The 17,334-nt window shown below is 43.8% G+C and overlaps 1 pseudogene; it reads left to right on the forward strand.

Moving 5' to 3' along the window:
* Positions 1-10,774, forward strand: part of LOC119375237 (splicing factor 1-like) — a 50,007-nt pseudogene extending 39,233 nt beyond the window's left edge.
* Positions 10,775-17,334: the final 6,560 nt, after the last annotated feature.

A 17,334-nucleotide genomic window follows, 5' to 3' on the forward strand; every position in this document is an offset into this window, starting at 1 on the left:
CTTCCCCTCCAAGGCGTACCGCAGAGCAGAACTGTCGTTCCCTCTTCGCCCCGTCACGGGCCACACAATCCGCATCATCACACACACAAACCTTGCACACGTGTTGCTCTTGCATCCGTAGACAGCGCAGCGTTTCTTCGCGTAGCGTGGCGGACTCATCATACCGAAGGGCGACAGCACGCCGGCCGTGCGCTGGCGAAACACAGTCACTGAAACGGTTCCCGATGGCTGCGATGGGCTATATTACCTTCTGCCAAGTACCACGACTAGAAAACAACGGTTATGCGAGGAAATATCTACGGACGACAGGCACAAACCTACTGCTACACTACTGCGCAAAAACGAGCGACGCCATTTGCATCTCAAAATGAGCAAAACCGTTGGCCCATGTTACCAGACTGCCTGCATGTGCCCGCTGTTTCTGAAAATAAACGAAAAAAATTGGCCACTCAACCACATACCCAAGACTAAAGTTTGAATAAAGTAATCTACTAATTTAATTCGTGACAAATAAATTTAAAACTAATGAAAATAAACGCCTAATTAATTTTTTGTTTTCATTATTTGTCCCCCCCTCACCTAGTAGCGCTTTAATCGTCACGCGGGTGTTGATGTTTGTCGCAATAGGTTTCCGACCACTTTTCGTTCCGACTTTCGCGACCTATTTAGATTGACCTTGGTACAGCGTCAATTGCTTGTACCTTGTCTTTTCATTTTCCGGGCCCAGGTTCGCCCAATCAAAAAGTTTAGTCTCCAACTCATTTGCTGCTGCCTTCGTCAACGTCACGACCACGTGACAATATGTTCCATAGTCTGCAGTGTTGCTAGCTATGTGTGTGTCTGTGCAGTGCTTCTTTTTCTTGTATGCACTGTTATTTTACAGCTTCTGGTAAGTGTTGTTTCGTAGCAATATGTAATGTGCTCTGTTATTTCCAATGATCGCTGTAGACAACTCTTTCCGAGGAAGTTACTTCTTTGAATTTTATCAAACTCTCCATGACCAACCAATTAGTGACCTACAGAACTTTTGTAAGTACAGTAAATGAATGAGGTGTTGTTGGCGCGAAAATGAATAACAATTATAATTGTAATTGTGCAAACACTTTTTCGTTGGTAAAGTTATATGTCCGACAACACAATTTCACAGTATGTCCCTAGGCTTTTCTTTCAAGTTGTTGTACTTTTATAAAAAAATTCATAAGCACAACGATCGTGTACGAGAATATCGGGAGTAGCCAGCGTTACATGCAGTGATTGATGTGTCTTTAAATCAGCAAAAAATATGGAATCTTCAAGACTGTGAATGCACTACACGTGGACGTGGAAGTGCGTTTCATTATTTAGCATAGATTCATTACATCAGTGATGACTAGGTAATGCTTTACTTGGTAATTATTTACAGCAATTAGTTGCTAAGAATCGACATACCTCGGCAAGAAAATAAAATAAAAACTATGCTCTATACAGGGCGTACTTGTTGCTCCTTAGACGTACTGTATTTGTAGAAAAACGTTCGAAAATCATAAAGTTCAAAGAATAAGACGTATCTTTGTTCCTCTGCAAATTTTTAAGAAACAATACACACAGAGGTAACAAATGTCCGTATCATATTTTCTCTGCTGAAGGCTGGAATATCTATCGTGTTGTATATATCCTTCTTTTCGATTAAAATACAGGTATCCCTTATTCAGCCTATCTGCAACGCTGGGCCCTGTCGTCCACATTTATGACGTGAGACTCAGCAGGCATCGAATTCCTCCAAGTAAACACCCACAGCATATTGTATTATATTTTTGACATATTTTTTGACATATTTTTGTATTGTATTATATATTGTAAATATTTTTGACACTATCGTCGAGTGTTTGGCACCGCCGGTAAAAGTGAACGGTGATACAGCATAAGGACTTCTTCTACAGCCTTATTTTCGTATCTCCTTCATAGGCTTCGCAATTCCAGTAGCCTTATTGCGCTGAAATATTCAAGTACGTCGGCTACATTTCTCGATTTGCGAAGTGATGTTCCGTTTATGCCTACCACGCCGTGAGATCGACAGCTATCGGACTGATGATGATGATGATGATGACGATCATGACTTTTCGCGGCGCTCCATGCGCGTACCCTCGAATGGAGAATATGCAAATTAGTCCGGTCATTTACGGGGCCTTCATTTCATTTAATTTATTTTACCCTCAATCGTACAAAGCTTTACAGATGGTGGAGGATTATATAAATATAACAAGGAAAAGCGAACAAATATAGAATAAAACTAAGAACAACTAAAATACATGTAAAGATACCATGTTAGGCTGATACAACTTAATTTAAATGCAGGTAAGATGTGAAATACAGAGCAAAGAAAATGAAAGAAATTATAGGAACATGCACCTTACGCTACATCATGTGAATGGTTGTGTAAGGTGGAATGAAATTCATGATCTGAACGACATAGAAGGGAAGGTGGTTCCAGTCTTTGGAAGTACGTGGGGCAAAGAAATAACAGAGTGTTAGTACGGCAACTAATGACGTGTACTTTATGTACTTCGTGGAGATTACGCCCTTATTTTGCCCTACTACTCACAGGAGATCGAGAGTCAAATGACTGGAACACTTTGTTTATTAAGAATGACCACATTATGTTTTCGAGCTGCTGTCCGCGTGGTGCACCCGACGATCATGAGCTTTCGCCTCCGAAATTTTTTCGCAAATGCCCTGCACTGACACGTGGCGACTGTTATACAGAGAGCAATTGAACGACTGCTTCTATAGTTCGCTGTGATGTCTTTCGGCGTATCCGTATATCGATACACAGTGCTATAATTGCCACAGATCACGAAATATGGCGTCGGTCTTGGAAAATCGGGATGGTGATACGCACGAACCGGTTTTCTTGTAAAACATGTCATGCTAACGAAGGAAAGGAGATGACCCTTAAGGGCTCGTTTTTTTTATATAGACACATATTAATGAGAACTAACAGCCAATAACGCCAAGGAAAGTATAGGGGGTGTTATCTGTAATATTTAGAATATAAACCTGAAGAAAGTAAACTGGACGAAAAGATAACTTGCCGCCCGCAGAGTCTGATGCTGTTGGCACTAAAGGTGCACGCATCATCAGGCGTAATATCTCTAAGGTCTATTGGCACTAAAGGTGCACCCATCATCAGGCATTATTGTCTGTTAGTTCTCATTATTATTGTGTCATGCTAATGAGATGCATAACGATGTTCCTATTAGCATTTGTCTGACTATGTTTGCTAGTGCCATATTGCAACAGTATCATTTCGCTCATGTATGCCGCTTCAATTACAGCTTGAAATCATGAACAGCAACAAGCATAAAGTCCCAGCAAGGCTCAATATGTCCAACACATCTTTTAGGGGCGAAGCTCCTTATGCCGTGGGTCTCTCCGTCCTCCGTTTGTTTGTAGCGTTGTAGTAGCCACCTCTAGCTCGTGAGAAGCGCGCGTTCTGGTATGCAGTGGAAGAAGAAGACGACGTTGACGAGTGAGACTCTCGTGCGTGTTCGCCTGTGTGGCATTCTTTCTTCTTTACTGCGCGCGTTCTGGTATGCAGTAGAAGAAGAAGACGACGTTGACTAGTGATACTCTCGTGCGTGTTCGCCTGTGCGGCGTTCTTTCTTCTTTACTACGTCTCGTGTTTTCAACGACACCCGAGGACAACATTTCAGAAGTAACGCGCCATGAGGCTCCCTCTTGGCACGCTTTCTCTTTAGCTCGGAGTCGCCAGATGGAAGACAAGGCTGCGGAACGGAGGGCACGGAAGGCGGCGGCAGCCCGCGCTCGCAGACAGAATCCTGAAGTGAGAGCCCGCGAGGCCGAAGCTGCACGTCGACGCCGCGGAGCAGATTCCGCCGTTCGAGCTCGCGAAGCAGAAGCTGCTCGACAAGCTGCACGGCTGCTGCGAGAAGACCCCGCCGTTCGAGCCCGCGAGGCCGAAGCTGCTCGACAAGCTGCACGGCTGCGGCGAGAAGACCCCGCCGTTCGAGCCGCGAGGCCGAAGCTGCTCGACAAGCTGCACGGCTGCGGCGCGAAGACCCCGCCGTTCGAGCCCGCGAGGCCGAAGCTACACGGCTGCGGCGCGAATCGGATCTTCAAAATGTGAAGGACCGTGAAGCGGCGAGAAAGCGCGCGTACCGGCAGGCAGAGCCCGGGGCTGTGCGAGCACGTGAAGTGGCTGCAAAACGCATCAGGCGGGCTCTGCCCGAAGGCGCCGACGCGCGCTTCCAGCGGGACTTCCTTCATAGCAGTTTCGGCCATAGTTGCGGTGTGTGCAACAGATTGTGGTTCTCAAACAATCTAGTCACAATATCTTCCATCAAGAAATATCACGCTCGCGCCAATGCCATAGCCGTGCTGCAGCGCGAGTTCGCTTCGTACCACTCATCATCATTCACCACGTGGATAAGCTGTGATTTTTGTGTGTCCGGTGCGTTGAAGCTAAAGGTAGTGTTGTGAAAACGTTGCTATATACTAAGCGATGGCTACATTGGCTGTTGGTGTTCACTTTTGAGAAAAAAAAGCTTTGCCGGAGTCTTGAAAGTGCTTATATACCCTTTAAATTTTGGGGGGGGAAACCTATACCGACCCTGGTTTGCATTACGCCTGACGATACGTACACCTTTAGTTTAGTGCCAAGAGCATAGGCGCCGATGCCAGATGGTCAAAGTTCTAATCCCTTCGTCAGAAGAGTTTGGACTTTTTTGTTTACTTATCTTCATTCGATGTACGCACGCGGTACACATGCGAATCTCGTGGACGCAAGTGTATATGTTTGACGCCACACCGGAAATTGGATCATATAGCCATCCTAAAGCCGTCTCGGATACGAATAAATGCTTTCCACATTTGTTGATTCGCAAGTTCTGGCGGTATACGGCTATATACTTCAACGAGAATTTACACATCTTGCAGGTGGATTACGTGAGAGCTCAGGAAAAACTAAGATGAAATTGTTCATTTCGAAATGCTCCAGGACCAGCTGAGTCGGGAATACTATTAGTAAGGTTCTCCTCTGCCGATCGATAGTCAAAGCTGAAGGAGAGAATTAGGAATGCCCAGCCTTTGAAAACATTCCACATGCCATTAGTGAATGTTGACTATAAAAGGAATTATGACAGCAGCGTATTTATAGGAGTTTGGGGAGACCAATGAATCACAAATCCTATTTTGACCATTAGGTAGGAAATATAGGAAATATAAGCGAAAAGAGATGTTTGGTCCCGTAATTTTATACTGAAAGCACGAACACCTAACTTCTACCCTCAAGAAGTCCAGGTCACTGCAGTGTTACCACCAAGCTTCCTGTTCCTAAATCGTACACTTCTCCTACACGTAGCACGTGTTTTTGTAAACGCAATCTGTGCTGTTATTGAAACCCAATTAACTGCCTTCCATTCAACATAGAGTAACTGCACAAATATCGCTCAGCACATGCGCACTTATACCTCTATGCGATATCATAGCCGACTTAAACAATTGGTACTTTGGGTTATATCGCTCTATTTGTCTCATACGAGTCAAGTGCTTTTAGCGAATGATATCGATTTGGTTGCTTTTGCATGCCGAGAGGTATGTTTTTAAAAATTACCCGTATAGGCCTAGAAATTTCGGGCTCCGCCGGCCTACATTCACCGTGTTGGCGAGTTTCTGTAAGCTAGCATCATGTTTACGCGAAGGAGGGTAAGCTTCATGTCGTCCTCACTACCGAATGAAATGATTTGCTCATTTTCTGTAGGACGCGGGACTGTTACCCTGATAATGTTTCCAGGATTAATAACTTGTCGATCGTGCAACTGCTTTCAGCTCATTCATTCGACAAACATCCTTTGTCTCGTTCTCGTCGACAAACATCGTCTAGTTCGCCTGGTTTTAACTTCGCCAACTGCGTAGTCTGAAACAGATGTTGTATCGACTGCCGTTCGAGCTGAATTACGACTCAGACACGCGTGGGCTGTAGGCGGTAATGAGGAGGGAACTAGCATACTTACAAATTAGTTCTTTTGTCTCAGAAAGTGGACCTACAGTCTTTTTTTATAGTCTACGAGGGCCACGTGGAATTGTAAAATCCACATTTTCATTACAAAGGCAACCTTTCTGCAACAGCTATACTGAAATAGCGTGAAGCAGTAAGTTTTAAGTCATAGTTCGAATCCGTCAGGCTTACCTACTGAAATTGAAATATGACCGTAGAAATTTTCTGCATGTTGCGAGATGAACGGGTTTCCGGGTTTCCTATACATATCGCACGATACTAACCGATGTCTGGACTGAAGTTTTCTGCACTGATATCGCACCGATGGAAAGAAGCGTCATTGCTTCATGCTTGAAAGGCACTTCATACTTGAAAGGCAATCAGACGTGTTAGTTGCCAAGTGTGCATAAAATTACGCTTGAGGAGATATTGGCTGGCTTACAGGGCATGTTCCAATAGATATGCTCCTGTCTCATGTAATACTGAAAAATCAGCCGTTTAGGTATAACGAATGTAAAAGATAATGCTTTCGAACGCCTGATCGTCACATTTAAGGTTACAAGTGTTATTAAAGGCGTAAGAAACTATTGTTCCCAGCTCCCGACAGACATATGCACGAAGAGGCACCCTAAATTTCCTTTAGTTCAGCAAAAGCTCCACCGTGTTTCTCCACCTAACTATCATCATTTCAATTATTTGGCATCCCAGGAGACATAAAACATGTTCACGGATATGAAAACGCTGTCATTTCTAGATAATTCTTTATTGCATACATTTTACGAAACATTGCAATGTTTGCTTAGTTTTTCTAGCTCGTTCTCTTCTGTCCAGATTTCGTTGGTCTCCTCGGTTATGGCGAAGCAAGCCTGGCGTTTTTATTTCTATAAACTTTTTATTGCAATTAATTTAAGTGCAAGCGGTTTCATTTTCGTTTGCTGGTGACGGCCTACCGTCTGGATTGGTTTTTTATATAAAGTAAGAATTAAAAATAGCTAAAGGAATTTGTTTGTTAAGCAAAAAGGCGTGTTCCAGGAGTCGTCATTGCAGTAAATTCCGCAAATATCTGGGTCGCATAGGTAGGAGGCGCAAGCGCGGTGTATAGTGAAGGAAATGCCGGCACAAATTCCAGCGCCGTTAGAGGAGCACTGAAGTGTTTTCAGTCATATTTGAACATAAGCTTTTGATGGCCATTGCCGTAATGCACGTCAAGAAGTTCGATCCAAATTAGTTAAACAGAGCTGCTGTGCTATATACTGCTGTGCTGTATGCTTACTGTATTATGTGTAATGTACGTGGGACAGTTCATGAATAGGTCATACACATCCTCGCCTTCATCGCCGCACAAACGTTACGGGGCTGGTAGATGCTTTATGTGGAATAAAAATGTTTTCTGTTTGCGTATACAGTAGGAGGCCATCTGTAAGGGTGTATATGCGTCGCGTGTCTTGAGGGCCTATGTGTATACAGAAAGTGGAAGTGGAATGTATATATGAAGAATTCTTTTGAGCTTTTTGTGAAAAACAACTGGGGCAGCTTCGACTAGTGGCGCGCACACTGAGGAAGCGGCGGAGATGGTGGCGTTGCCCTCCTCCTTTCCCTCCTCCTCGCCCTCCCTTCCTTTCCACACTCCTGGCTTTACCATACTATGCAGGACTATGCTATACTTTATCCTTTCACATCTTTATTTATTTTCCTCCTCCTTACATTCAGTTCACTCTACCACAACGTTGATATACTATACTATACTATAATATACATACTATACTATACTATACTATACTATACTATACTATACTATACAAGCCTATGCTTGCTTGCCTTGTCTATCTCTTTTTCTATGCTTCTTTGCACCGCTTTCTCTGAGCATTTCTCTGTCTTGCTTTCTAGCTTTTAATTTCTTTTTCATTTTCTCTGTGCTCGTTCTCTCGCCATCTATCTCTTTCACTCTTTCTTCACTTTCTTTCTCTCTTTCTCTCTCTGTCTATTTTTTATTTTTCATTCTACCTTTTTCTCTTTTTTCTTTTTCTTTCCCGGAAGTCGCGGGTTCGATCTCCACCGCGGCGGTCGCAATTTGGTGGAGACGAAATCCTAGGGGTCCGCGTACTGTGTTATGTCAGTGCACACTAAAGAACAGAAAAGAGAGAGAGAGAGAATACACGTTTATTTTGAGCAAGCGCACTGTGCGCCCAAGGTGGGCGGCCTCCTTATTCCAAATAGGCGCGGGCCTTCATCATCTCTCGTGCCCGTTGCACCAGGCTTCACTGATTCTTCAGGTATGGGTTCGACAGCTTGGCCTCCCACTGTCCTTCGGATAGGGTAGCGGTGCAAGGGTTTTGTATGCATCCCCATACCATATGACATAGAGTGTCAGGGACGTCGCGGTACTTGCAGATGTACGAGTGCCCAGTCGTTGAAATACGGTGAAGTAATATACTGTGGACGTAAGTGATTGTTTGCAATTTCCTAAGGATTATCAACTGTGGGCATTCCGGCACGCCCAGGATGCCGCCCGGGTCCAAGGACTCGAGGCCGTCACCTAGGCCGGGGTGCTTGTAGCCCCACCCCGCCCAATGACGCCGGACATGTCCAATAAAGTTTTTACTCACTCACTCTTGCCTAGTTAGGCTGGGGTGAGCTGGCGGATAAGTTATTCGGCCTAGCCTGTAGTGCTGTAAGATGTCGCTGTACTTTTTGGGTACATCTTCTTTCCTCCTTGGTGCGTCCCGTGGCAAGGCCCGGTGAACATGAGCTCGGGCGGAAGCGTCGGCTGCTTCATTTGCGATGAGGGACTCATGACCCGGAGTCCAAACAATGTAAGGTGGCTGCGCCCGATCCATCTTTGTGGATGTGTAGACGAAGAACTCTGAACGAGTATACTTTAGGTATCTGTATTCCATTCAACCAAAGCTTTGGTTCTGGGATTTCACCTGTTGGCGGTTGTCTTCTTGTTCTAGTTTTTAGTATAAGAAGCTCCGATTTTTCTGGCGCGCACACAAGATGGGCAAAATTTCCGGAGACCTCTACTACGGCGTACCTCATAACCATATCATGGTTTTGGCAAGCATAACCCGATATATCATATCATCATTCTTTACTTTAACTCCTGTTCTTTCCGTAATTTGTTTCTTTCTCTTTATCACTTTCTTTCCCTTTCTCAGTACTCGTTCTCTCGCCTTCTCTCTTCACGCCAGACGTATTAGCGCACGTGTTCTGGGAGCGAAGCAGACGCTGAAGAAGAGGGAGAAGAGAGCGCTTGCTGCTTCATGATTGTTTGTTTTAAGGTGTGAGTGCTGACTGGCCTGGTATGCCACTCTCTGTAAAGAGACACGTTAACACTATTTTGGATACCATGACTCTCCGACAACAGAATTAAGATCACCGAAGAGAGTTCACGTGCCTCTTAAAGAGAGGCTTACACGTAGCTTGTCAGAAGACATGTAAATGGGTCAGATGATTCTGCTTTTTTTCTCCGAATATAACATTTTCAATACGTGCTAGAGCCGCGATGGAATGAATCACTTGAAAGAACGTGAGCTTGGGCATGTTGGTTATCCATCTTAACACATATAGCGCACCAAAGGGACAGGAACACAAATAAGAGACGTGGACGCAGCGCTATACGTCGACCCACTTTGTTGGCGTCTTAATGAAACGCAATGCGCTTTAGTAGCTGTGTTACCACCCTTTACACTAGCATACAATTTATTACGTTCGTTGGATGTAATATTGCACATCTATTGAAGTGTAATGAGTAGGTTAATTGCAGGAGTATAGACGTTGTTTGTAAAAAAATAATATAGTTGTTTGTCTATATATCTCAAAGACAGGCATGTACATGATTAAAAACAGTGATTATTAACCGCGTAAGTATTTACATGTCAACCCAATGAGATAACTGTCTGTCCATCCGTCTATCTGTCACATCAGACGAGCGCTGTTATAAAGACATAAAGGAATAAAAGAAAAGAAGTTTTCTCACCTGTGCTTGAGTTTGCACACAGTCCCTCACGCTTCGAATGCGACTGTTTTAGCCACTACGCTACGCATCATTTTTTTTCTTGCCTCACATAAAAGAATGTTCACATACCCATAGAAAAAAAATTAAGTCAACATCGCAATAGTGGTGCAAGCCTGAAGGAAGTGCGGATCTGGGCGGAAGAAATGTTGTCTATCTCTTCATATACTCCGATTTTCGCATATACCTTTTAGAACAGGCACACGCTAGAGTTCGCCCTACGCTCTCCATGTGTTGCTGCGTGAACGTAACTCACGATTATTGCGCTTACTCAATGCTTCTGTTTGCGTACTCTTCAATATATTGAGTTAAACAACGCTGGCGGGACAAAAGAAGTAGCCATATTGAATACCCCATAAGAGAAGTGCGTCTAATTAGCGTCATGCATGAACATTGGACGAGTGAACCTGTGGGAGAACAAGCAAATACGTGACGGAAACCCGGTGCAGAACCTGCTTTGTAAGTGGCATCGCTCAAATGTCAAGAATAGAAAGCCACATAAAGCTAAGCAGAAAATCCAGAAAATGCTCGAAATTTCGCCGCACACTGTATATTACACTCTAAGAAAAAAAGAGTATTGTCACGAACGAGCAATTGGAGGAATACCTGAAGATCAACAATCTCCACACTCAACTCCAGGCCGCCCAGAAGGCCAAGGACCTCGCGCCGGGACTTCGAGCACCGGTCCCATCGTGGACGGAACCATCAACTTCATCTTGGGGGCCCACGGTTCTCTAGATCTGAGTTCCCCAGGACTAAACTAAAGTTCTTGTCATGTCATGTCACGTGCTAATCTTTCATGGAGTCTTCTCTTGCAACGTGTATGACTCTCTTTAAAGAGGCACGTTAATTCTCTTGTGTGAAGCACGACTCCCCGAATAGAATTTATTGATAGAGTTGACGTGCCTCATACGTGGCATGTCAAGACCCCCCGAACAGAATCAAAGGCTCTATTGAATGTGAAGCATTTCTCAGAGAGCATTTGGCACTTTGAGCGTTTCTGTCTGTCTGTCTGTCTGTCTGTCTGTCTGTCTGTCTGTCTGTCTGTCTGTCTGTCTGTCTGTCTGTCTGTCTGTCTATCTATCTATCTATCTATCTATCTATCTATCTATCTATCTATCTATCTATCTATCTATCTATCTATCTATCTATCTATCTATCTATCTATCTATCTATCTATCTATCTATCTATCTATCTATCTATCTATCTATCTATCTAGCCGCCTACTGCGGGTGCTCTCATGATCGCCTTCTTCACTTGGTGTTGACCAAAAATGGCATGGTAGCCTAAGAGGATTTGATGAATATGACTGTCGGGTCGTCACATGAATAACCTGAAAATACTGTCGCGTACGTTCGTCAAACCCTTTCCTCCACACACGTTTGGCACAAACCCGTTCACCACGGGCGCGGTGTACGGGTATGAGCCACAGGTGATTCATAGTTTATATCTGCCCAGGAGCGGCGAGAACAGACATTGATAATTTCAATGCGGGCGCGTTAAAAAAAAAACGACATCGGCAGCGTTGACCCGACGAGTGCAAAGCGTAAAACTTAGGATCCCAGCAGAAATCGAACCCAAAAATTCTGCGTGCCAATCAGGTATTCTACCACAGAGCCACGACATGTCTATAAACAGGTTTAGAAAAACAGCCTATGCAGGTGTAATGTTGGTGCCGCGTCAGTTGTGGTTGTGGTGCTGGCTATCTAATTTTGCAAGAAAGCAATAAACACTACAGATGTGCCCCTATGATGCAGGCGTCATATCAGAAAGCTCTGTGGTTCCAGTGTTGGCTCCGCTTTTATAGCAGTCTGATAAGCATTGCATTTGTATTTCTAAGATTCAGCAAGCGATATTGAAGCATTGCTCGACCCCGGAGGAGTACATTAACAAAAGTTACGTATGTCACGTGAATGCACGCTAAAGTGCACTTAGTTTCAATATAATAACGTACGTACTCTTACGTAAGGGCTGACGTTACTCGCGCCATAAGTTACCCTTGAAACGCCAGTGTTGTCGAGGTCCCTGGTAAGCTCACGACGTGCACACAGCTACTACACTTACAAAAACACGTCGATCCACCTCGTAACGCTTGACTCAAAGCCATAAAATACAGCATAGAAGTACCCGCTGACTGCTTCGAATGAAACCGATTCCCACAATGCGTGGGATCTGCCAAAATTTTTTTTTTCTTAGAGTGTGGGGCCGAAAGCAAATGTTTACAAGACGCTTCGGTGCAAGTTATTTTAAACTGAGTAGATGCCAGGCCGTTTAGAGCTCTAGGCTAACATAGAATATGCATAATTTAAGCGCTTGCAAAGCACTACCTAGGCAAAATACATTCTTAGTGGAACACCGCATTGTTACAATGCGGATATGGTAAGACTACATGCACGTCAGGAAAAAATACCAAAGAGCTAAGTTTTATACGCCTCAACTGGCTCATATTTATAATTGCGTTGGACTACCTTTCAATACCACTGTTTTCAGCCATAGTATAATAGTATAACGAACTTTAGACGGTCTCATACGCCGTGTCACTTCTTACCTGTATGCGTAATTTGAAATGAACACAGGCTGCCAAAAGCACGCGTGTTGGTCGCTTCCTTACTGCGTGCGTGAGAAATAGCAACGGTGGTGGGTCTAGCATGTTCCTGCATGGCCGGCGCTGCTCACGCTTGACACGATAAAGTTAGAAAAGTGGTGAAAGTTGGAGATAAAGGCCGTGTTCTGTAGAGCTGCTAGCGAGTGCTGCGAGGCTGACTATCTAACCGCAGTGGTGGTTATGTGGCAGAGCTTCGCATGACATTGACTTCCACATTCGTTGGATTATGCCGGATTTTTTTATGTTAATAATTTCCACGCTATTGTTACTCCGCCATGTTCGCTCTTTCTTGATTTTGGAATCCACATGTTTCGCAATGTTGAGCTGCGAAGTTCAGTTTATGTATTTCCCCAAGTTTCTAGGCTCACCTTCAGACCAAGCTAAGGTGTAGATAATACGTTGTGTGGGTGGGGCTTACGCGGCAACGTTGGATATACGGTGGCGGTCTGAGGCGTCTGGGCAGAAACTCGTCTTCATCACTAATGTTACGTGAACGTCGCATGAATTCCCAGAAGCAATAGTCAGCTTTTGCTAAGCGTTTCTAGAGTTGAGATTTTATCGGCATCTTGCAGGCCATTCTGTAACATCCAAATCTTCTCATAATTGTGTTGCACTGAGTTTTAGGCCGAAAGAATATTAAAAACACAATACGCTCTGAGAACAGTATATCACAATGAATCTCGCACAGAGATTCTTCGTCCAGTATCCACGTCCGGTAAGTTTTTAGGTGGTAAAGGTCAACGCAGTGCAGTCATGAACGAGCACTACCTAACTGCCATTCACTGCTTTACTTACTTCCTCGTGAATGTGTAAAGTTCTCTGAACAGCTGGCAAACCGCCTCTGTTCTCTGCTTACTTGTCCGTCTTGTTGTCTCGCCCAGTTTTCTGCAACAGAGAACTAATTAGCACAGGAGCACGCTTTCACCTGTAAGCCCAACTGCAGCGAATGCCCTTACAAGGCAACACTAAGGTGAAACAATAAATAAGTACATTGATAAATTAGTATTTGCTAAATCTAGCCTCTTTAATTTCACCACCATAGGTTAATTATTGGTGACAATATCCATCTCAAAAGTTTCGCTTGTAACGTTCCGCAGAACTCTTCGTTGATGACGTGACGGTTTTCATTTTTTTTTCGAATTTGGACCGCATTGGCTTAACTAAATGTTCTGGCACATAGTATGTAAAATATCTGGCTCCCTTCAAAAGATAATGTGCTTCAACTCTACCGATTAAGAACTACGTAGTCCCTAGTATAAAATCGACCGTTTGACGAAGCATCGTCTGGTCGGGATAGAGCATGAAGAAGAAATGAAATGAAGTAACGCCGACCAAATGAAAGGTTTTACAAACATTAAAAAGACGCTTCGGCTACCGTACGGTAGCTGAAACGTCTTTTAACGTACAATAGCCGAAATGTCTTTTTAATGTTTATAAAACCTTTCATTTGGTCGGCGTTATTTCATTTCGTTTCATCTTCAGTCCCTACCATATGCCGTCCAAATGTATGACGTCACGGCGACGGCTGCCGGAACCTTAAGGTGGAGTCCCCACCCGCATTTCCTTTGTTCGCGTTTTGTCGCTTAATAAACGTCTTCTTGCAGCAAGCGCTGTTTTTTTTTTTAGTATCGTGAGAGAGTAATTTGCTAGTACGAAAAAATTGTTCTTCCTCTTTAGTGTCCCTTTAACTACGCGGCTTAGTGAAATATGTTCTGCAAGCAAGCCGCAGTCCACAGCCGCATAACGTATTTGCTGCGCTAAAACAAAATCCTACGTTTGCCAGGAATTCCAATCCCATGTGCGCGGAGAGGGAACCCCTAATTTTAGTCTGCGCCGACGCATAAAAAAAAGAACGTTATAATACCAGGCATATTTTGGGGCTCTGCCAACGAAAGAATGCGTGCTCCTGAGGCTGACAGGTTCGCCTCTAAACCACGCGGTCGTGGAATGCACGCCTCGTCTCACTAGAGCGAGTCCGGAAAGAAAACAAGAAAGAGAAATAGATGAAAGTGCAGCGTGGCGTTTTCTTGCACCCCGCTAATGTACTGCCATCACTTCGCTGACGTCATGAAAGGCGTTATTTGGCAACTTGGTAAGCTGTAGAAGCTAGACTTCATTTTCACGAACGCAGATGTTTAGAAGGAAATCGTTCTTTCATATATTTTCGGGCAAAGAAAGGTAACTTGGCCTGTATTACCGTTCAGCTGCAATGCATTTAGAAGAACCAGTGCTGCGTTCACAAGTGTCATCGTTCTTTTTTTTTTAATATACAAGCAGGCTGTGCATTATTCTTGAAATTATCTGTCAATTTTCTGTCTTCTTCATATTATCCATCTTGTTTCGCACTCGTAAACACTCGATTCAAAACTATTGTTTGTCTTCTGTATTCAGTCATTCATCCTGCAGCTCCTCGTAGTTAAAACTTCTATTTACTAAGGGAGTGCTTTTGCTCTATCGTGTTAAGGAAGCGCGGCACGTGAGTCCATATGAAACCTCCATCGGTTCAAGCCAAGGTAAAGCTGCATTCGAACGGTGAGTTTTGCTGTACGCTTTTGAATCTCATTCTTTCCACCATGCACTCTATCGCTGCGCACTCAATTGTGCAGACGCTTTCGGACAATGACAAGTGAAGCTATTTTGGTCAGAAGGACTAGTGTAAATAAAACTGATGTACTTTATAATGAAAGGGCGGAGGTAGGGGGAGGCTGTAAATATTGGCCGAACATTATGTTTACAGTAACGGATCTCGAAGTACCTAACCTGGTGTGGGTACTCAGAGTGTGTCGGAAGAATGTAATTTCAATGTTTTATCGATTACAAAAAAAGGCAGTAGTTAACTTCGATAGAGTTCCAAAATACCTCGAAGAAAGAGTGCCCGAAATCTTCATTTCCCTGCTCAAGATCGCAAGCAACGTTTTCCCAGATAAAATGTTCTTCATACTTAGTTTAAATGACAGAAAAAAAATGTTTGCGTCGAAATTCCGGAAATTAAGAAAGTTGACTAAGCGAGTAAACTATACTATACTGGTTACAATTTCTTGCATTTTACGTTCCTTAGAGTTTTTGAAAGAAAAAAAATTGTGATAGAAAAGAGAGAGAGAAAACAAGAAGAGGTAAATCAGGGAGGATAGCCACACGTAAATTTACTCGACGATATCTTGACTGAGGCAGTGATGATAGCATTTAGTTCTTTTTTCTTATCCCGTGTGCGGATGTTAGATTGCTGCGGAATTTGTAATCTTCGTAGCTTCCAAATTTCACTTGTGCACATTATTTGGGTGCAAGTAAAGTTGCAGCGATGTATCAATTCCTTGTGAAATAAATATGGAGAGGAAGCTGAAAAAAACTCGGGAGATCCCACTCATTCTGTTAGTCGATGTCATGCACAGCAGTAGGCCATTAGTGGCTTCTACCGAAATTGTTTTATTGTGTTTAGCCAAACGTTGCGAGTAGGACGGGCTTCTTTGTGCATTTTGAGTAGTGATAGGTAGATCGTGAGCAGGCTCACAGCAAGTAATATTTTTCGGGGCGGTGCGGGCGGGGGAGGCTGGAACTAACAGCGGGGCAATTGTTCGACCTAGCTTCCAAGTTTTTGCTAGTAATGCCAAGCTTTTGCTAGAGATGCTGTTTTTGCTAGTAGTACTAAGTATGGCTTGGCTTGGGCATACTTCTCCAGTTTCGGTCGGTTCCCCACACTCCGCACGTGTCGAGTGGTTTTGCCGGGAACATGTCATGTGACTAGCTGTTACGGGATCACAAGATCCCGTAACAGCTGAGTCACGTTATTAGCTGTTACGTGCGTTTTTCGACGGGATCAGTGACTAGATGTTACGTAAGATACGTGATTTTTAGTCACTTCACTGAATTATACGTGATATTTAAGTCGCGTGCCAAGATTTTATGTGATTAATAGTCATGTGACTTTTTACTGCGTGATTTTGAGTCACGTGACTACATGTTACATGATTTTACGTGATGTTAAGTGATTGTCAGTGACCTTAGCTGTTACGTGACGCGTAGTCATGTGACTAGTTGTTACGTTATGTTACGTGATTTTAGCCACGTGACTAGAGGTTACGTGATGACAGGTGATTTTTAATCACGTGACTAGTTGTTACATAGTGGTATGTGATTTTAGGGGGCGGAACTAGATGTTACGGGATGTAAAATAAAAGAAATGACATTTGGGCATGTTAGAATTGGCTATCAATTTTTGAAATTGGCCGCGCAAAAACAAGGACACCTTTTTTTTGTGTCCTTTTACTTGGGCACTTTTACTCGTGTCCTTGTTTTTGCGCTGCCCGTTTCAAAGGTGACGTAAAGTGATTTTAGTCAAGTGACTAATTGTTACGTGACATTATGTGATTTTAGTCCCGTATCTTGTTGTTACGGGACGGCGCGTGACTTGTAGTCACGTAACAGACTCGCCCGTCAGGGTTATTGGACCACAAGCCGGACTGATCGGCGCACGTGTTGTGGGACCGAAGCCGTAGATGAAGGAGACGGCAAATCGAGCGCGTGCCGGTTCATGAGGACAATTTCTGCTCGCGCTACCAGGCGCAACGAAAAGTTTAAACGGGTCCGCCGTTAAAAGATCCAGATAATTTATTGTTTCAATCTGTAACCAACCAGCTGGACGGGCACTTGCACATACCACTCTTTAAAGACATATATAAAGTATGGCGACGATATGGTTCCATTGCTGCTAAATTTCGGTT

This window comes from Rhipicephalus sanguineus, chromosome 11, assembly GCF_013339695.2.
Source record: "Rhipicephalus sanguineus isolate Rsan-2018 chromosome 11, BIME_Rsan_1.4, whole genome shotgun sequence".
Classification (NCBI taxonomy): Eukaryota; Metazoa; Arthropoda; class Arachnida; order Ixodida; family Ixodidae; genus Rhipicephalus; species Rhipicephalus sanguineus.